This window comes from Pseudorasbora parva, chromosome 20, assembly GCF_024679245.1.
Source record: "Pseudorasbora parva isolate DD20220531a chromosome 20, ASM2467924v1, whole genome shotgun sequence".
In the NCBI taxonomy this organism is placed as follows: Eukaryota; Metazoa; Chordata; class Actinopteri; order Cypriniformes; family Gobionidae; genus Pseudorasbora; species Pseudorasbora parva.
Window position 1 is genome coordinate 24,446,293 of NC_090191.1, and position 22,153 is coordinate 24,468,445.

General features: G+C 39.2%; 1 protein-coding gene across 1 annotated transcript in view; it reads left to right on the forward strand.

Moving 5' to 3' along the window:
* The first annotated feature begins 1,653 nt into the window (after window positions 1-1,653).
* The window catches only part of kmt2e (lysine (K)-specific methyltransferase 2E), a 50,648-nt gene continuing 30,148 nt past the window's right edge, over window positions 1,654-22,153 (forward strand). The window contains 1 exon segment of the mRNA XM_067428426.1: window positions 1,654-2,324. The gene's annotated coding sequence lies outside the window, so the exon portion shown is untranslated.

The window sequence follows — 22,153 nt, forward strand, 5'->3', positions numbered from 1 at the left end:
TTCTTTAGGCATTCATCTCGCTAGGCTGCATTTAATAAGGCTGACTTCTCTCCACAGAGGGCTGCAGTCAGACTCCTATGTTTGGACTGTGTGATGAGAAGAAAGAATGCGCGCTCCCATTTGCCGTGTATGAACTCTCTCCCGCACGCGCCCCTGAGGTTTTGCTCTGGGAAACCCCGCGGAATGTAGGGGCGGGAGCGCGCAGTGACAGAGAGCCGGGCGGGGGTGCGCGGGGGGAGGCGGAGTCACGGCACTTCTGCCAGGGCCGCCATTTTTGCACAGGGAAAAGAGACAGGATAGAAGGGATCCAGTTTCTAACTGTCGGCACAGATATGGACAAAATTAACAGGTTTTATTAGACTTAAACTGTACGTTTGGATTAGAGCACCACGAAGCAAAATACAAGAGCTAAATAGCGCGATTTGTAAAGCTTTGTTACACATCCGCAGTGGAGAGCGAAGTATTGTTTTGGTTGTGGTAGATCAGGCGGCGGGGTCTCACCCGAGTCCCCCGTGTCTTTATTCACAGTTATTACAGTGGACATCAACGGTAAGTACCTGCTAAAATCCTACAGCTGTCTGTTTGTTTAATAGAGAGGGTTGTTTAATGCCAGTGGCTAACAGGCTTGTTGAAGAGGGTCCATCCTTGTGTAGATGCTGAAACTGAGGCTTTCATGAGCTGATATTATCAGTTTACCTTCAAATTAGTTGTAATTGTAACGCTGCTGTGCATTTGTCAGCCCTCTTTTTGAGGTATAAATCCCACCTGGCTTGTTGTAAAGAGGGCAAGCCGAACAGTGTGTGTGTGTGCGTGTATGACTTAATTTAGCAGCTAAAGTGGCTAGCTAGCTCACACCCACATTTAATGCTTCACACAAGGAAATATCTTGGATTATAACGCTGTTTTGTGAAGTTAACAACCAGAAAAGGCTTCACACAACAGTAGCGGAAACTCGTCGTTTCTCTTGCGTTGTCGTAAAGCTGCGAGCTACACCGGCAGTCACTGGAGAAATGCTAGCAAGTTAGCCAACCAAGAAAGAAACAGATCAAGACGCTCAGTAATCTCTTTACATGCTGGGATGTGCAACAAAAACTGCTTGGAGTATTTTAATTGTGGAGAAGTCGTGGTCACGTCCCACGATATGTTACTCCCGCCACTTATCTTCAAACTTGATGCTCATATGCACGTTTACGACTGTTTACACGTGTTTTAGATGTGTGTTTTAAAGAATGAGAGGTGTAAAATGTTTAAAATGGCACGTTGTGCTCTGACAGAGCCTGCAACAACAGGGCTTTTGTTTACACCTTTCAACCCCAGTTACCCATTCACTAGGTCCACTCTTACCCCATACCCAGCCGACGAATATACACGTTAAAAGCCTATTGACTGACATTTATGTATAAAGTATTATGACCCAATAAAATACGTTATTATTTTTAAGCTGCTGTTTTTGGATTTCCGCTAGTCGTTGCTCAGAATATGACGTGGTACTACTAAGCACAATTGTAAAGTGTTGATTTAGCAAAGAGGGCATAAAATGAGCGCTTATTTAGCTGCTGTCTGATGTGTTTTGTGTGTTGATAATGAGTGCTGCAGGCGTGGGGGAGGGGGGTTCGGGCTCGGTTCATGTAGTCAGAACTGCTTTAGCTTCTACTCAAAGTGGACCAGAGCCGCGCTGCTTTCCAAGCGAACTGCGCAGTTGTGCCATTTATAGTGAATAAACAGCAACTCGACGCGTTTTTAGGCTGAGAAAGATTTGGATTGATATTTATTGTTGAAAATTTGATTTATACGTCTGTGTAAGGAAATTAAGACGCTCGAGTGTTTCATATCGATGCGCATTAGCATAGCAAGCTAAGCAGTTAGCTTCACCGACTAGCTTTTCGCGTTGACGTTGAATTAAGTCGACCAGACGTGATTAGTTCGGCTTTATATACTTTCTAACAGCTTATTTGGATGTTTAAACGCCAAACAGAGTCGTTAAAATGCACTTTCCCGCTCAAGACAATCGAGTGTATTGTGAGGTAATTTTAGGCTGGCTAGTTGTCGTCAGTCAAGAATCGCTAGCTACGCAGAAACGACGCAAACACTTGGTTCCAGCACAAAAACAGCGCATTTGACAAATAGATACTTAAGCATGTGTGAAAAGATGGGTTTCTTGTTATCTTGGCCGTTTTCTGTCAAATATCAGCGAGTCTTCGAGCGCAGTATTTCCTCTCAGGTGCTTAGTGAAAATGGCGGATGAGTTGATGTTGTGGTAATGAAAGCCTCCACACCCCTAGATCAACTCTCACACACTGCAGCGCCAACACACTCACCCACAGGCAAGTGCACAACACACACCAGAAAAATACAGTGCTGTGTTTTACCAAATATTATAGGCAAAGATTATAGCCAACGTTCACTTAACGTTTAGCACATAAACTGAGCTATATGAGTGTGCAAGATATGCTACCTTGATGACCATTCGTAATTAATTTTAGCTCACTCATGAAGCACAGTATAATAAACAAGTAATAATGTTCCACAAAAAGGTCACCCCTCAAATGTTGGTTTTCATGGGGATAAGAAGATATTTTTTGTCTTAAAGATAAACTTTGCTAAACATGAGAGAGAGGATGTCACACCATAGTTAGAAGAATAAACAACATGCAGCTCTGTGTGGAAGGAAAGGGGTTTATTACCCACACTCATCTTTGTGTTTTATAGTAGCTCAAATTCAGTCAGCAAACAGCTAATCTTGTTCCTCTATTGTTTGTTGTACATCTCAATACATTCTAGGGCTGGGTGGTATGATGATAAATAAATTTTGTATATATATATATATAGTTGCTTCAATATAAAGCATCAATCGATAGAGCTTTTGCTATTTCATGTATACATTGGTGGTATGTAAATATAGTTACATAGCATAGATAGGACTGCTTAAAGTTTTGTGATGGCTTGTAGTGATAAAACATGATTTAGTAAAAAAGGCCTCTTAGCATGTGATTCAAAATTACGTTCTGTTTCATTGGATTGTTGCGCTTGAACATTTTAAAATATTCTAGTTTGAATATACAGATATTCGATCTGCATTAATTGTCAGAAAATGATTCTAAAGTTGGTACATGCTGCTTTGCTGTACGTAAATGTAGTGAATCCATTATAAATCTGAAGCATGCAAACTAAAACTCATTTATATCTAAATGCATTGGGTGGTGCTGTATAAAAAATAAACAAAAGTTGGTTGTATTTGATGACAAAATGTCGGCATCCGTGTCAAGGTGCAGCAAAGTTTGGAATGACTTTGATCAAAATGATCTTACAAAATGGTATTAGGGTTTTTTTAATTAATCATGTCAAACATATTTTAAACTAAGTTATAATGTTACCACCCCAATGAGAAATCGCATCAAATCCAAACACGAGCCATCATTTTTGACCAGTCGAATGAGGAAAGACTGCTGTCAATCACTGCATTCACAACTACAGTTAGTGGCGAGCGTGCAGTGAAGATAACTTATAACAAAAATTCTTGAGACATATGATTCCTTTAATTTTCATTGAGGGAGAGACCAGTTTAGTAACAGAAAACACAAAGCGCTTGTGTATAATCATAAGCATGATCATAAATGGTTACAAAAACGTAATGCTTGAATGTCTCTCTTAACTGAGTATTCAAATAAATCATGAGTGAAATATTCAAATAGAATTATTTTTTTGTTGCCCAACCTTAGAATACACACAAAAGTGTCAATGTTTGCCATGGTAGGTATTCACATAAACCGAATCAGTTATGTCTCGAATATGCTAATAATTTTTTTTTTTATAAGAATTATTGTAAATTTTATTGAGTGAAGACTGTGTATAGACCTATTGTACCTTGAGAAAACACTTTAATTTTTTTGTCTTTTATATTTGTTCTACTGTTTGTTCTTTGCATCTTTATTTTTGCTCAGAGATATAAAAAATAACTATTGTGATTATATTGTTCTCGTGACAAAATTTCTCATTTTGTAAAAAAAAAGATTTTGGTCATACCACCCACATCAAATACATTCTTTAGTGACTAGTTTACTTCACTGGAAAATACAGGTCTATGAAAGGTTTGTGTTGTTCCAGAAACTATATGGGTTCATTGCCTCACCTAAAGAATTAACAGGAAACGAGATGTTGCTCAAGCTCACGCACAACCATCTGCATCTCAAAACTACTTGGCAATAACAGTTTTCGTTCAACAATCACACTGAGGATTATTACTTAATTTTGAGAATGCCGTTAAGTTTACTGCGGCATTGAAAAGAGCAAAACCCACACGGCTGTCATATTTCTCTCATGATTACCGTTGCTCCCTCCCTCTGGTCAGCAGGGAGTTTACAGGTCCAGAAGAATGTGGTTATTCACCAGAGCGGTTTGATGGGGTAAACATGGGCCCTAATGCTTAATGAATAGACGATGATGCTGCAAAAAGGTAATCTTGATCTTGGATGGGAAGCAGGCGAGGGACTTCATGCGTAAACTGATTGCACATCATCAGTTCAGTTTTACCATCGGCTCAAGCCATCACGCCGTATTGGATGCTGATGTTCGTTTTATCGCTGATAATGTGCCTGGTTTCTTGCCTTCGACTTGATTCATATGTTGTAGCTTTTGGGGGCAGGTGGAATGGCTTACAGGGTCAAGCTGTGAGATAACAGCTGTGACTCGATTGTTTCTCCTTTGACATTGACAAAGACCTCCCCTCCTGAGCTCTCCTTTCACCTTGCATCCACTGGTCGTGGCAGATACATGACTTTGTGGAAAGTTTGCCAGAGGTCCCTCCACCCATGTAACTGTGCGTGGGCACAGCTCAAGGCCTCATCCTGTGTAGCATACGTTACATTAACTTTGATTTCTATTGATGAAAACTTTTTTACAGTCACTTGCTGTCTTCAATCACAGAGCTGTTGGTAGCGTTTGGAAAGGCTTTTCGCTGTAAAAACCGAGGCGTCGCTCCAACAGCTTTTTAAAAATGCCAATGTGTAGCAGCTAATTATATGTACGTGTTTTTTTTTTTTCTTCTTTCTTCCTTAGCCACACTGTGAGGCCGACCGGCCTCTGTGGTGCAAACTTTGGCAGCCACGCTCGAGATCGTGATCTGAGACATTTGCCAAACACATGCTTCGGACACTTTTTCCTCATGACACTATGAAGCTGAGCTTCAAGATGGTTACAAAGACATGAATAGATTTTTGATTGCATAAATGCTGATTTGCTTTAAGAACTTTATTTTCCCCCCGTCTGTGGCTCCTTTTTTGCATGGAAATGCTTGTGACTGGGCTTGCATGCAGATAACGAGAGGAGCAGACCATGTACAGTGCAGGCTGTGGCTTTCTGACAGGCGTTTCCTGTAGGTGGAGGTCCAATCGTTGGCAGTAGTGGTGTGACATCACAATGAGGCTGTGCAGCTGTACAAAGAGGATGGAACATCAGCCTACGCACATCAACACACAGCTCACAACTCCGACAGCGATGCTAGAGAAGTAATCCATGCAGAGTACGGAGCAGAAGCACGCATGGCTGCACAAAACTGGTTTGTTTTTAAAATGATAAATGTAGTGCAAATCAACCAGGCTGTTGTCTTATTTGATGGAGTTCAGAGCGAACACTTGACTTGATCTCGTGTTTTACATAACCTGTCATTTTAAAGGTCAATGCACCCTAGGGATGCATGGAAAAGTGAAGGTTGTCTGTGACGACTGATAACAAGTGAAAACTTGTATTGGACTTTAACATTATTCATTACTCATATTAGCCTATATATTGCTTTCAGTTGATTTCACAAAAATACCTAAAATATTGCAATTTCACTCCGCATAAACAACTACAGCAGCTGCATTCACCATCCTGTCTCATTCTTTGTCAGGTTGTCATGTCACACTTGCATCCTAGCCTCACTGCGCATGGGTGACTCGGAGCTGTGTGTGTGGCCACGGGCAGTGTCTGTTTGTTCTCTGTGTTGACAGAGGGATGGAGAAGTAAAGTACCCCCCCCCCTCCCCCAGGAGAGATGGAGGTTAGAAAGTGAGAGAGATAGAGGCAGGTGGCTTAGAATCATAGTCTCAGGTGACACATCAATGATCGCATTGCGCACACTGGTACCAAAAACCTGACAAACATTCTCCTTCCAGAGTACATACTGGTTGCTCGACTTATAAGTTTACAACCCTTAAATATACCATGTTTTTTATAGCTTTTATAGTTTTATCAACCTAAGGTGTGGTAAAGCCAGTATGATGGTAGCTAGTTCCACCGGGAGGCCTGTTAGTGCCGTAAGGTCACGTGAGGGACGTGCAGGGAGGAGCTGTGGGCTCAGGTAACATGTTTTTGTTTGCTGGCTGTAACCGAGCTCTCTCAGCGGGCTCTACCTACATGACAGGTGTCCCATAGAGCAGGCAGACTAGGGAGCAAGCAGCACCTCATCCTACTCATTTATAAATGTGAGAATGTTATTGTGTGGTGTTTGTGATGTAATGCTGCTAGCCAGGCATGAAATCGATTATAGCTGTGACGTCACAAAGTCAGAGGGGTCCACACTGTCCTTTTTGCCCATGGCAATATTGCAACTGATTGATTCAGCCCCTGTACATTCAGACATGCTCTAATGCTCCAAAATGAACATTAAAGGTGTCGTGAACTGGCTTTAAAAAATATGTATTTATATACTGTTGTCTGAGGTCACCCAATGATGTTTGTGTGGTTTTAACATTCAAAAATATCATAACCAATAAGTAATAGGCTATTTTTTACAATGGCCCTCTTCAAAACACTGGGTTATGATGGAAGTGCCCACTGGAGACTTGGAAATAAACGCCCACGAAAAGGATTGGATAAGATTTGCATATTTAATGAGCTTCATAACTTGTCATATCTATGCCCCTGTCAGTCACATGAGGGAGGGGTTCTTTTGAAAGCAGCAACCGGGAATGATTCAAGTACGTCTTTATCAAACAAATGCAATGATTTATTTCTCATCCACCCGCAATTGATTGGACTATTATTTTTGTATTACATAGCCTAAATGATCGTTCGATATAAGCGCGAACGTGGCCTTCAAATGCCAAATTGAGAGAGAGAATAGCAGATAGCGTTGAGCTTTGCGAGCCCTGGCCCATGTGTGTTTGGTCCAGCGTGCTAAAGGTATGTTCTGTGAGACATGTACAAATAAGCAAAACAATCTATATTAATGCAATACTATCGGATCCAATATAGAAGAAATAGCATTGTGTTCTTCTACAACTAGGAATAGCGCAATATCTTGCTACATTCTTCGGCATGTTTACTGCTGCTGGCTAGTGCAATCCGAACAGCTCCATAAGTCGGTGGGCGGGGCTACTGAACTACACGTGCTCATGATTCTGTAGATGCAGCGTTTCGTCAGTTGATGACGTCAAGATGAAAACATTGTTTTTGATCGTTTTCTTGGCTTGGTGTCTTTAAAAAAAAGTAAAACTTAAAGGGGGGGTGAAATGCTGTTTCATGCATACTGATCATTTTACACTGTTAAAGACTTGGAATCCCATACTAAACATAGACAAAGTTTCAAAAGTTAAGGTGGACGTTTGATGGGAGTATTTCTTTGTCAAAAATACTACTTCCGGTTAGTCATAAGTTTCGGCAAGTTTTTTGAGATCATGCGTCCCCATTGACGTTAGTGGGGGCGGAATTTCCTTGTATGGGCCTTACGGACAATTCTACCGGAAGCGCGTGAGAGAGAGCGAGGGAGAGAGCGAAAGCAACAGCCTACGCCCATCAAAGCGCTGGTTTGTAGGATGCTGGACAGGTGACAATTACACATAGCACATAATGTCACCAAAAAAGTGCGTTTTTGGTTGCCAGACCAAGACAGTCCTGCACAGATTCTCCAAAACCCCGCGTTAAGGCAACAGTGGATGTAATTTGCTTTTCCGGATCAGCAACTGAGTTGCGCGAATGTTTATATCTGTTCGCTGCATTTCGGTGCCGACTGTTTCATAAACAAGGCCCAGCTCGACGCCGGATTTTCCCCAATCGCCTAATGCTGAATGATGGAGCAGTCCCAACGTTAGAAGGGTGAGTGAGACTGCTTCAAATGTCTGTGTTTTTTTTAGTCCGCTTACCGTCTACACAAACCACGCGTAAACACACAAACACACAAACACACGTGCACAACTGCACTTCCCACATGTACACCTTCAAAGACAAAAATACGACGATATAATTCAAGTATAAATATGTAAATAACACAAGCCGCTAAGCATATTATATAGTTAGTGTATAACTTGTAACTTACCACATACAGACGTCCTGCTCTAGTCGTTTTTGCTGCTGCTCCTGTTCAACTGCAGCCTCTGGGTCTGATTCCGGATCATAGATGTATGGCTGTATCTGATTAAAAGCCATATTTTTATTTTGAATAAAGTTTTTTTCCCGCTGTTAGGGATGACGGACTCGACTCAACACACAGCGCGCTGCTGCACACGTCATTATTTAGCTCCGCTCACACGACACGCCCCCACCCGCTCGGCTTTTTTCGGAAAGACTCGGAACAGCGCATCTTTCTTATATAATTATTAAAAAAATAAAGACTTTTCGGAGATATGCAGGATGCAATGCTACTCTATAGGTACTCAAGATTGACATGACACTGACTGAAACTGAGTGTTTCACCCCCCCTTTAAAAGCTTTTCTTTGATTAAAAAGTAGGTTTTCAGCTCTGAAACTTACAGGATATTTTTATATTACTATGACCTTTATATATCATAAGCTCAAGGGAAAGTTGATTTCTCAATTCATCACCCATTTAACTAAGAGGAAAGAAATTTGTCTTGGTTTGTTTTTTGGGGGGAGGTTTGTGTTATGGATGTGAGTAATACCTTAATTTGTACTTTGTACTACTATGTATCTTTTGGAGAACAGCTGCGCTATTAGTTCTCTAAATGGTCAGACACTTTTTCATTTTTCAAGACATTTTTCTTGACCAATAAAAAATCTTGAAGAAAAAAATCTCTCTGATTTGTAAGAGGGACACTAGATTATAAGAGTCATGGAGTTGGGCTCTATTTAGTTTTTTTTTTATAAACCTAAATAAAAAATTCTTTGCTATTTGGGGATGTGCATCTTGATTTTGTTTGTCATCTGTCATCCTTATCTAATTTAAGAATGTCAGGTGCCTTCTTTCTGGCCATGGTGGAGGTGCACTGTGGTCCGCCACTTGGCAGACTGTAGAATAGGAGCCATTAACCTCATTAACGTTTCTTAGAGAAGCCAAGATACAATGCAGGCCGGAGACATGTCCTTGCTTTGTGGCCCAAGTCAAAAGAGCCCACCCTCAAGTGTCTATGATGTTGTGACTTCTAGACAATGTGGCTCAAGTCTATGGGTTTTTCGGCTCTTTTATGGTCTGCCAAGTCATTATTTGACTCCGCAGCACTGATGTTTAACAGTTTAGGGAATGGCTCTTAAGTATGGAAAAGGGGTAAACGGCACTAATTACAGATTATATTCAAATATGACTTTCTGCAATAGCTGGCCGGTGGCCATGATTGTGCTATGATTGTGGCGTGTTTGTCTCACAGGAAGAGATGCGAACAAGGTGATACAACCTTGTACCTCATGCATCTTTATCAATGACAGTGAGGAAAAGCTCTCGGCGTGCGTTCATGCATTTTTGAGGCACGTGGTTGTGTAAAGCCTCAGTGTAGCGTAGGCTGTGATGACTCAGCCAGCAAGAATGGTGTGAAGTCACATCACCGGGGCTAGCATTTGGAAGCCTGCTCTATTTCCATCTCTCCCCGCTGAAAATCAGACAATGCAGACCAGGAAAATTACTGAGAGAGAGAGTGAGAGGAGAAACGGGGAGAGAAAGGGAAAAAAAACGTGTTGATACTCCTACATGAGTCTGTGGGTTTCCCTGTCCGCTGTAGCGAGCTACCGGAAGGAGGAGCTTCTCATACGACATTGTGTCCATACTAAGAGAGGAGGGAAAACAGTTGGATTCAGCAGGCTGTTTTTGTGCCAGAATTGGTCCCTCATCATCCTTCCTTGGATGGATAGTTTGGGTGGCAGTGGAAATGTCTTCTTATCATCTGTTTAATTTTGTTTCAAAAAGCTGCTCATCTTTTTGAAGGCTCTTTAAATGGTTTCTCTTTCCTTATGACCATTTAATTGGTCTTGTATTCCGCAGCAATCTCCCCCTTTTCTCTCCCTATCCCCCCCCCCCCCCCTCCCTCCCTTTCCTTTTGAGTGTCAAGGGTTTATTTAGGAAGTGCAGAGGGGAGGGAAAGAAATCCGGGTAGGGCAGGGAAACATTTCTCGCTCTCTCTGGCTGTGTTCCTCTTGAGTGGCAGACAGTTTTTCTAAAGGAAATGGGCGTGTCGGAGGCAGTCTGAATGCTCTGATTTAGTCAGGAATGTTCTACTGTACTAGCTTTTTTTCACACCTCCATTTTGCATTTTTATGGATGGGGGTCATCTGCTGAATGTGTGTGCGAGTGTTTCAGGGTAAAGAAAGGGTAGGTCTGAGCATTCGGAGGAGATAGGTTAGGGTTATCTCTCTCTCTCTGTGTGTGTGTGTGTGTGTGTGTGTGTGTGTGTGTGTGTGTGTGTGTGTGTGTGTGTGTGTGTGTGTGTGTACAGAGAGGCAGTGCGCACGCGTGCATTCCTAAGCAGTGACGGCAGGATTGCCCTGCTGAGGCCAAGAAGAACATACTCTGTGTGAGAAAGCTGGAAAGAGACCACCGTATGCTTTCTAAGGGAAATGGGTTTATTACACTATACAATGTTGTCTCTCTTTCGTCCTCTTCCTGTGTTTGTCACGCCTTTGCGAAGAGGACATGGTGACTTAAGCTCTGTTCCAAAATGTAGCAAGTTGAAGCTGCCTACCTAGGGAGCATTTTAAGGCATCCGTGGCCACTGTGTTCAATTCTTACTTACCAAACCCTACAATTCAGCCTGGACTTATGATAATAATAAATAAATAGAAAACAACTAAGGTTAATATATTATTTGTTACAATCAAAATACTGTTTAGTGTGTATTAGAGCTGGGCGATATGGCTGAAAACTGTATCACGATATAAGTTTTTTATCGGTCGATATCGATAAAATAATTTTTTTCTGACCTATTTAAAATAAGGACCAGGAGAAAAATTTATTGCATTAAACATTTTTATTTTTAACTTAACCTTCCTCTGATTATACTCCCCTCAGTTGTAAAGGCAGAAATGTCAACATAACCACGGAAAACACTCAGATAATTAAAATATAACCACAAGTCTAAAATCACAATGGACACTTAATTATCTCTTAACAAGGTGCAGTGCGCCTCCATTATTTCTACCGTTTAGATGCTTTAAAGGTCCTGTTCTTCGCGATTCCATCTTTTAAACTTTAGTTAGTATGTAATGTTGCTGTTAGAGCATAAATAATACCTGTAAAATTATAACGCTCAAAGTTGAATGCCAAGCGAGATATTTTATTTAACAGAAGTTCCCTTTTAAAGCCTACAGCGAACGGCCGGTTTGGACTACATCCCTGCACTGACGCCACTAGAGCAGTTTGTTGACTAACCCTCCGCCCACAAGAACAAAAAATGGGGCGTGGTCTTGTTGCTCTCCCACGTGGAGAAAAGCACCCATTGAGCGCTTTCATCTCCCCGTTATGGTAAGAGGCGGGACCTTTCCGGGCAAAGTGCGCTAAGCTGCTGTCCAATCACAACACGGGAAGCGCTGGCCCAATCATAACTCGTTACGTATTTCTGAAGGAGGGACTTCATAGAACAAGGAAATCATCAGGCCGTTTTAAGGACTGAGAAAACAGCGCTGTACAGATAAGTAAATTGTGTGTAAAATACTTTGTTTTTTTACACGCAAAACATGAACTTATGTTATTTTGCACACTGTAAACATAATCAAAGCTCCAAAAAACACGCGACCTTTAAGGCACTGATGTAGAGCCTACCTCTCCATGGCTGAAACTGAAATCGCCCCCTATACCCTCAAATAGAGCACTATTTGAAGGGGCAGTCATTTGTTGTTGTGTCCGAAACTATAGTGTATGTTACTGAGTGCACTTATTCAATCCCACACATAGCACCGCAATAACGAGTGTAGTACAACTGATGTACACTCAACAGCTGTCTGACTTCTCTCACTCGTTTGCATTCACTCCTTCAAGTGAACTATATTAGTGGACTAACTTATGGAATAGTGATTGAGGGGTTATTGGGAAGATTTTGGATCAGCCCATGTCGTTTCAAAGAACAGCACAATGGTGAGTGAGCGCGTGTTGTATAAACTCCTCCTCAAAAAGATGAGCCGCACGCACTGTCAGCGGAGGCTCAGACTGCAGAGCCAAAAGAAAGTATAAACCAGGCTTAAGGTGGTTACATAAGTTTGTTGCATTACCAGTGCAAAATTTGTAGACGACATTGGTCTGATACGGTCAGACTTATAAAATCACAAAAAAAACTGCCATACTGGTTAGCTGACTTGTTTTCTTGTTTAATCAACAATTTCCTTGCTTGCTGCGGCACTCATTTTTCACTCATCACTCCACGCCGGTTCTGATACTGAAGAATCGAACATGAGACTGGAGAAACCAAACTAGGTACTGTTACATGATTGCCTGTTAGCGTCACTCCCTACGTTGCTAGTTTACCAGAGAGGGTGCCTTTGTTTGCAAAGTTTTTATTGATATCGATTACACGTCTATCGCGATACATATCGTTATTGTTTTATCGCCAGATGTATTACATTTACAACACAATTCAAATCAACAGCTAATCTGTAATTAAACTCTTTTTGTTTCGCTAATCTTAGTCACAAATATTGGTATTGTAATTTTATTTAACTAATTATTATTAGTCCATTTCTTATTTTACAGCACAATAGTATTAATATAATGTTTGTTGATTTTATTAAATGCATGTAATTTGTATTATTGTACAATTATTTTTAAAGACCTGAGACCTTTTATTCTGTTAAGCTGTTTAAAAAAGTTATATCTACTAAAATCAACTGTGAATATACATTTTTAATATGTATATAATTTTTATATTTAAATATTTTTCCCCTCATATATGATGGTGGAAGCAGTTGCTATATAGACAGAAGAGCCACATACGTCCAATTAATTAAAAATGTTATATTTGTGTGCTCTGTTTTTTGCTAGCATTAAAACTTCATTGGAATCCATTAGGGCTGAAACGATTAGTCGACAATGTCGATAATAAAAAATAGTCCACAAATATCTTTGTTGTCGAGTAGTCGTTTGATCTCACGTGACCTAATGTAAGGGCCTGCAATATCGCAATTTGAACCTTATGGCGCTGTAGCGCTAGACAGGGGCGTTGGACTGGGGGGATAAAGGGTACCGAGTAACCAGGGCTCGAGGCAGGGGGAGCCCTTAGAAGTCAGTTTTCTACATACACATACATGGTACGGGGCCCAGCAAGATGGTTTGTACCCAGGGTCCAAAATTTGGTGCTACGCCGCTGGTGCTAGAGTGTAATGCAGCCCTTACAAATGCTATTGTGGTAGAAGCGCAAATTATGACCATGCAAACGAATCAGATCTAGCAAAGTGTGGTAAAGTTTTGTCAAAACTTCGAACAAAGAATGTTGTTGTGTGCAATACATGCAAGGGGCGACTTGCTTTTAATAGGAGCACGACGTGCATGTTGGAGCACTTAAAAATGAAACATCCCAGCACAAGAGGAGCCGTTGAGAGGAGAGTTCTCCAGCTGAAGACAACTAATTAGCAGAAAATCTCTTTATTAGAGAAGGCAATACTACTAATAATATTAATAATAATGATTAAAGTATAAATAATAATTACAGTAATGTGATTTTATTTTGGTTAGAATAAAGCTTGATTGAGCTGAGGAATCCTTATTGTAACACTATTAGGTATTATAGTCTTATCACTTGCCTTTATTTTGTTCCATATGCATGACGACTTACAAAAGGAGATAGGATCATTCATGTCAGTTACTGTTTCGTACTGTTAATTAAAAGGTGAATGAGAATCTGTCAGCTCAATTGTCATGTAAAAAAGTGTAATTTTTATACTTGTAAAAATTGTTTGCAGATTCATAATTTACCATTATTTGTGTCCTGAAGGAAATGTCCCATCTAAGCAGCACCCATTGATCACTTTTTCATCAGAGGTATTGCAGCTGATTTTATTTTTTTATTTTCCAACTGGAAGAGAACAAAATATTTAAACAATGCGTAGAAAGGATTTGTGTGTGATTTGAGTTGGATAGAAATCTGAGAACTTAAAGAGAATGGCCTGTTTAGTTAGCTCAATGTTCATTAAAAGAACCAAAAATCCAAAAAGCTAAAGTGATTTTCTATATTATAGTTAGAATATGTATAACTCAATGTTTTAACTATTTGAATAATCATCATCGAATAATTAGTCGTCAACAGCAATGACAATAATCTGTGATTAGTCGATTAATCGTTCTAATAATTGTTAGATTAATCGATTATCAAAATATGTTGCACCCCTAGAATCCATATATAGTGGTGTCTCTTTGTATCTGTTGGCGAGAGCTATTTGTGTGCCATAATGCTGCCTATGTAGAGCATTCCAAATCACTCACTTATTAGGTTCCAATTCAGTCAGGATAATGGCTTAAAAGACAGCTGCTTATGTAAACAAAAAACAGCAAAGCGGTTCACTAGGTTTGGACCGGAGCTATTATTTACTCTGCTTTTTCAAGAGCCGTGAAACTCCATTCATTTTTCACAGCAGTCGAAACATCCGCAATATATCAGACCCACTGCGCTTGTGAAAGCAACCTGACATGGCCAAAAATGGGAGAATTGTAGTTGCCTATAGAGTAAATCACAGGCTAAACCGACACACATTGTCAGATTCCTATTAATTAACCCCGAAGCTGACAGCTGTCATCTCTGCGAGTCTCTGGTCTGCTTTATAGCCTCTCTCTAGTCTTTATGCTCTACATAAGGGCACACGCGTGTCTCACACACATCACACACAGTCTGAAAGTCTGTTCTCCAACATGCCACGGATGCAGATCACAGTCTCATTCTATGTTTCCAAACAGTGAGCAAATGTGCCACCCTCATAGGGGAAGTGTTTGTGTGTATCTAAAGGGGGCATGTTAAGGCTGGTCAAGGTGTATTGTGTGTGTGGGCATGCAAGTTCATGTTTTGCTTATTTGCAGTAATCTGGATCACAGACCTTGTATGCAAAGTCTGAAATGAACACTTGTCTTACAAGTACCAAATGGGGGTAAAAGGGTTTTTAGCTATTTAGGATATTTAGATATAAAAATGGTAGTATGTTTTTATAAGTGCATCATGTTGATGTAAATGTTCTAGTAAAAAGAAAATGTCAATTCACAGGTCTAAGTGAATCTTAAATATTTTAAGATGTATGTGTATATATAGGAATCAGAATTCACTTATCACATGAAGATTGTAAGTAGGCCTGCAACAACTAGTTGATAAAATCGATAATGAAAATCATCGATAATAATTCTCATTAATTGATTATTCGGGTCTGCTCTCTGTATGCAAAGCTTCCACCAGACAAAATGTCAAATGACAGCACTGAATAATGCATTTTTACGGACAAAATGTACATCTAGAAATAGTGGATTGGAAAGAGTGAGCTGATGCAGGAAAGGTACATGATCCAAGCGCCCTAAACATGAGAATTGTTAATTTTAAACTTCTATATGATATGATATACACTGTCATGTGCTTTGACAAATAAATACATGTTTTTTTCTCAGCACAAACCGTTCATTTTGCAGGTTATATCCACTAGGGCTGGTATATCGATTTGTACAATATATCTATATATATATTTTTAGAAATGATGCGGAATGAGGCAATAGCGTTTATCGATATACAGTAGATTGGTAAAAAGTCATCTGAAAAATAGCGGAGTATGCAGAATGAGCTGATGCACAGAAAGTGCATGATACAATTTGTCCTAAAAATGACACATGCTTTATATTTAGGGCTTCAAAATAACTTGTAAGATATAGTTAACACAGGTATAGTTTAAATCAGATTGCCCTGTCAGATGCTCTAAGAGAGAGGCTACTTGTGCTGACAGACAGATAAATACTTGCTGAGTTTAGTTTAATGTGTTTGAAATGTGGTGTTTTCCTCAGTGCATAACTTACATTTCACCGTTTTATTCTCCATTTGTAAATGAACGAAAGTCCTGCAAATATGTCAATTTTTCTGTCATGGGAGGACGAGCTTTCAGCATGAGAATCTTTGCTAAATTTCAGTGAATGAGCGCCGCCACGCACGCCAAACAGACGGCGCGCAATAGAAAAGGAACACAATCATTCTGACTAAAGTATACATATTTCCGTATATATATGGCCACATGTGTGTTTATGAAAGTGACCATTATAATTGGGTAATCAAATACAAGTTAATATGCTTTTTTTTTTTTTTTTGTTTAGTGAATTTAAAACAAAATTATTAAACATTGTTATTAGGACATCACTGGGCAGGATGTGAAATAAAATTATTATTAAAATAAATTTAACTATATATTTTTTTTGTCCAAATAAAAACAAAAACAAATGTATAGATTACTGGGATACCGTGTATTGCCATTCATTCAAAAAATACAGATTTTTTGGGGGGCAAAACACCCAGCAATAATATCCACTGATCTATATAGAGAACAGTAGTTATATCCTCATCTGTAAATGCTACTAATTCATGTGATTATTTAACAAATTATTACCTGGTAAAATGTGCGATCGGTACCACCGCTCCCTATACACGGAGTACGCGTGATCACGAATACGAAACATGCATGCATTTAAAAGTTATTTAAATACCTGCATTTTGATAGTGGTTCTCTGATGGCCACAAATTACAATATGTTTTTTGTCGACCCCACACCCAGTGTTACATGTATTGACACATTTATTCACAGGTGTGAACATTTCCTCACTGTGGTTAATGCCAATTTTATTGGCTGATACTGATATAACTTGTCATTAAAATAGGTTTTAATCATGTTTTAGAAAGCTAAGTTCAAAAGTGCGTGCATTATTGCTGTATTATCATCTCTTCATGGCTCCATTTAACATTTAGCAGGCCAACATAAACAGAAGGGGGAAAAAAATGAAATAAGCAGTGTTTTTCATTGTGGTCTACCAGTAGTTGTCAGGTACAGAAATTGAACATTAGATAACTGCTGTATAAACTCAATGTATGTTAATCCTTATTAAAGTTACAAAAGTTGTCTAATTGAGAAATGTAGTTTTTGTCGTTGTTTGATTAACATTAAATCACAGACAGCAGCGTAGCAGGAATAGTTAATATCTGCTTTGAGTGCTACAATTCATTTTATCATCATGGATTGAGCCAGATTTGCCTGTTCTTGCTATGAAATGCCCAGCTACCTTTTTGGTTTACACTTACACTTGAACACTTATGCATTTGGCAGACACTTTTATCCACAGCGGCTTGCGTTTTAATTGAGTTATATTCTAACGTTCTAAGCGACTTGCATTCAAGATACACATTTTACATTTTGTCAGTTCTTGCTTTCCCTGGGAATCGAACCCATGACCGTGGCGTTGCTAGTGCCATGCTCTATTGTTTGAGCTACCAGAAAGCTAGTTTGGTGTTGAGAATGTCAGAGCCTGAGCATACAGCAAATCCTAATTCTCAGGCTTCGTTAGTTTATGAAAGCCATCTAATACACTATTAGAAAGAGCTATTAAACAAAGTAAATGGTATACAAAAAAGTATTATGGTTTTTGCTGTGTGGTTGCTCAGTGTCGCTAGCTGAGTAGAAGAACATAATCAAATACATAATCATGTTTTGCTTGGTCACGAGCGTAAAGTTTGAGTGCCTGGACTTCAGATTCCATCCATCTATCACTTTTTTCTATGTTTGTGTAGTTAGTTTGTGGAATGAATATATATGTTACAAACTGGTTTACACAGCTTTTTAAAAATGGCGGGTGGCGATGTTTTGCGTTCATTCAGACAATCAGTGTGTTACTGTTAGTTCCTATTGTGCTTGGTTAGACCTTACTATGAAGCAGGAGCTAATTTTTTTTCCCACCAAAAGGCTTTCCTCTAACTAAAATCATTCACATTTCCTGCTGCATGAACACACCAAAAAGTGGATGCTTCCACCAATAGGCAGTTATAGAAACTAGGGCTGGACAATAATTCAATATCAATATATATCGCGATATAATTTTTTTCAATAACGGTGATATGATTTTTAAACACATTTTCGATATTTCGATAAATACATTACAGCATTTCATTCCTCACGGACTGACGTTCAGGGCGCCGCCGTCAGAAAGAGCAGAACATGATTGGCTACTTGCGCGATGACGTACACCACAGAAACGCAGCCAGTGCTCAGCAGTAGTAGGCTGATAGATCCAACGCGGCAAGTTTTAGCTACAAAGAGTTTCCCTGACCGCAACACAAATGTGACTGAACGAACTTCCACAAGTAAGGAGAAATAAATAGTTGATAAGAGAAGAAAGACTAACGTTAATTCAGTGGGGTGGAAGTGGTTCGGCGTGTCCCCCGCACTTTTAATAAAGTGTATTTTCATCCCCCGCACATTTACTGGGTCTCACCGGTCCTAGTCGACCCGCTCCGAGCCGGATTCGAAACGGCATTACCTGGAGCGAGGGCGGGCAAGTTAACAGGGACGCTATAGACCGCTTTCTCTAACCTCGGTTGATTGCGCGCTTCTTGAGGTCACGGGCAAGTGTATACATAGAAACCAACGTGAATACATCAAGATTTAATTTCAGAGACAAAAAATAATCTATGCATGACCTGTCATTTTATTCGTATCTAAATATGAGGAGGGCGCTCTCACAGAAAGTCCAAAAGCGGATTCGTAGAACTAACGTTACTGTCGCGCTGGAGCTGCAGCTGAAGGAAAACAATCGTTATGAGCTGAAAGGTGACGACCATAGACATCATATAGATAGACGCCCTATCGAGCGCTACTGCCTATTGGCACGGTCGAGCCGTGGAGCCGCCATCTTGAACCGGTCGCCAGCTCCACTCAGTGTAACTTGTTTGCCAGGTGCAGTGAGCTGTCAGCGCATTTAATTAATCACATCTCACTGAATACATAACCGATTTTAACGCGGTTTTTCTTGCTGCAAAGGTCATTAATGTAGCTATGATACAGGACACATGGCTCAGCGTATATTAATATTCTTAAGCCATATTCGGATGGTAATTGTTTCTCGTGGGGTCGTAAGGTATTTTTCGGATGCATTTTAAAGATCTAAAGCCTACACTTTTATTACTAAAATGCTGGAAAGTATTTACAAGAATAATCTTTCATCACCGCTTAAAAGAGAAAGAGAAAAAAAAACACTTAAACATTTGAAATGAGCCGTTATTTCCGCTCATTTTTAAAATTACTTTTTTTTTAAAGACATTTAAATAAAATAATGTCTTATTATTAAATATGATTTTTTAAATTATTTTTATTCCAAGCATATGACATTTTTACAGCAGACAATAATTTGAATTACCACGTGAGCAGTGTTTCCCAGGTGCGGAGGATCACTCGCTCCTCCACCGGGAATAAATCGCCATCCGAATAGACTAGTTTTATCACTGAGGTGGCATGCAAATGTATTTTACAGACGTCCACATGAGAAACAATTACCGTCCGAATAGGGCTATAGTGGGCTTAACAGTTACATAATATTCTGATATAAGATGTAAAGTGTCCAGACGTCCAAAAATATGTGATATAACGTTAGGATATACGGGGGTTTATAAAACCACACAATATATATATGATAAAGAAGCAGAAACAGAGAGTTGAAGCAAAATAAGATATTTTAATAAGTTGAAACAATTTATAATGATTTGTGACTCATATCTCTCTCTCTCTCTCTCTCTCTCTCTCTCTCTCTCTCTCTCTCACATACACACACACACACACACACACACACACACACACACACACACACACACACACACTAAATATATAATATTCCGATAAAGTTCCGGCATCAGCCTTTGTGATTGTGATTGTTCTGTTCGCCTTCATCTGCAACACAACGACAGTTATTATGCCCGGTCAGCAATGCATGTATTAACTTCAGATTGGATTGTGTTGGTACTAATATGCACATAATGTTACCAAACGCTAAAAGTAAGTTTCGTGCATCTAACAAGTGCTTTCTAACATCTTTTTGATCTGAATAGTAACTTAAGTTATGTGGAAAACACTTGAGTTGAGGGAGATACATAGCTTAGCTAACATTAGCTAGCTACGATTTCAGTACAGTACTATCAAAGATCCTTGCTCCTTCTCAATTATCTGGATTTAAGGACAAAATACAACCAATAGTACGATAGCAAAGTTAAATCTTACTTGTGAAAAGTAATCCCGCAAACCCTACCTGCGATGGTTCGCCGATTAGAACAGGAAAATGCTGCACAGTGCTCTGGCATTTTAACTGCTGCTATGCAACGAAACTAGGAGTACGACCGGTTCAAAATGGCCGCCGCAAATCTCGGCGACCAGCAGCCAATAGGGCGTCTACCTATATGATGTCTATGGTGACGACGACAGTCAGACGATTGCGACAATATATGAAAGCAATGAAGGAGCATCATGAGCAACAAAACTGTTTTCAACACTGATAATAATCATAAATGTTTGTTGAGCATCAAATCCTAATATGAGAATGATGAGTGACACTGAAGACTGGAGAAATGATGATAAATTCAGCTTTGATCACAGAAATAAATGACACTACTATATATTCACGTAGTGAACAGATGATGTAGATCAGAATATTCCACTGTATTAGGCCTACGTTTTTTACTGCATTTTTAATTAAATAACTGCAGCATTAAATATATGCTATAGTTTTGCATAAAAGGGAAATAGAGCGCTATGAATTGTTCTTCACTGAAATTTAAAACTTGAAAGAAAATGCTCAATAAACTGCATCTGCGGCATAGGAGCACTGTACGCTGTGAAGCAGATCCAGCATCTGAAGCAGATCCCTCCGCTATATTCTGAGTCAGGCTGAATCCTGGCTGAAGCACTTTTGTTTAATCTATATTAAGAATAATATAATCAGCCTATATTATAGTTTAAACTTAAAGATATTAATATTAATAAAGTGAGAGTCTTATGTTTATTTGATGTTGATTTCACATTTCTTTTTCATATAAAGGCTAAATACAAATAAAAGGTGAACATTAATTTATTTGTACTGGTTTTATTTCTAAAAAATTATATAGTTTTATAGGAGGACTATTCATAGACTTGGCAAATACATTTTTCAGAAGTTTGTAGGTACAGACATCCTTTGTGGCAGTTCTTAGTAGTTTTTTCTAAAGCTTTTATATAATTCATATCGATATCGGAATTATATCGTATCGACCGAAATTAAGAAAAATATCGTGATATGAATTTTGGCCATATCGTCCAGCCCTAATAGAAACTATGAAAAAAAGTTCCTCCAGTGTGAAAAAGCTCCTAATATCCCAAGTTTTTGGAAATGTGGCCTTAATTGTCTCCTGCTTGCAAACTTAGTGTTTTGAGGACTAGTCCCACAGGTGCATGTGCAATAATTGTTTACGGTTCATTGAAAAGGCATGAAAAACATTGCTTAATTGAATTTGTATTCGTGATTACAGTTACGGATGCCACATGTAATCGTTCAAAGGCGCAATAACAAAAGTCCACTTATATTCTGTGTGCTTAAGATGTTTTTTTTCTTAAGATATTTTTTCCCCCTATTGTTTTTATTTTAGTATTATAATAGCATTCAGAAACCACACAAATGTATATTTGACATTTGAGGCGTAATGCTATAAAAAAGCAATACATTTTTTTTTACATCATTCAGTGTAAATTGTGATAATCGTAATTAATAATTGCAATTAGGGCTGTGCAATAAATCAAAATTATTGAAATATCGCAAATGTACATACCGCAATATGCATATCGCAACGGCACTCAATATCTGATTGATTTTAGTAGGCTACTTCAACATTGTGAAAAGTGTACGTTTCAGGTCGACGCAGATCACAGAGAATAGACTGGGCACACAACTGTTACTTATGTGACTTGCTTGATGGTATTATATGCAATAACTTGCAAAAAAAAAAGTC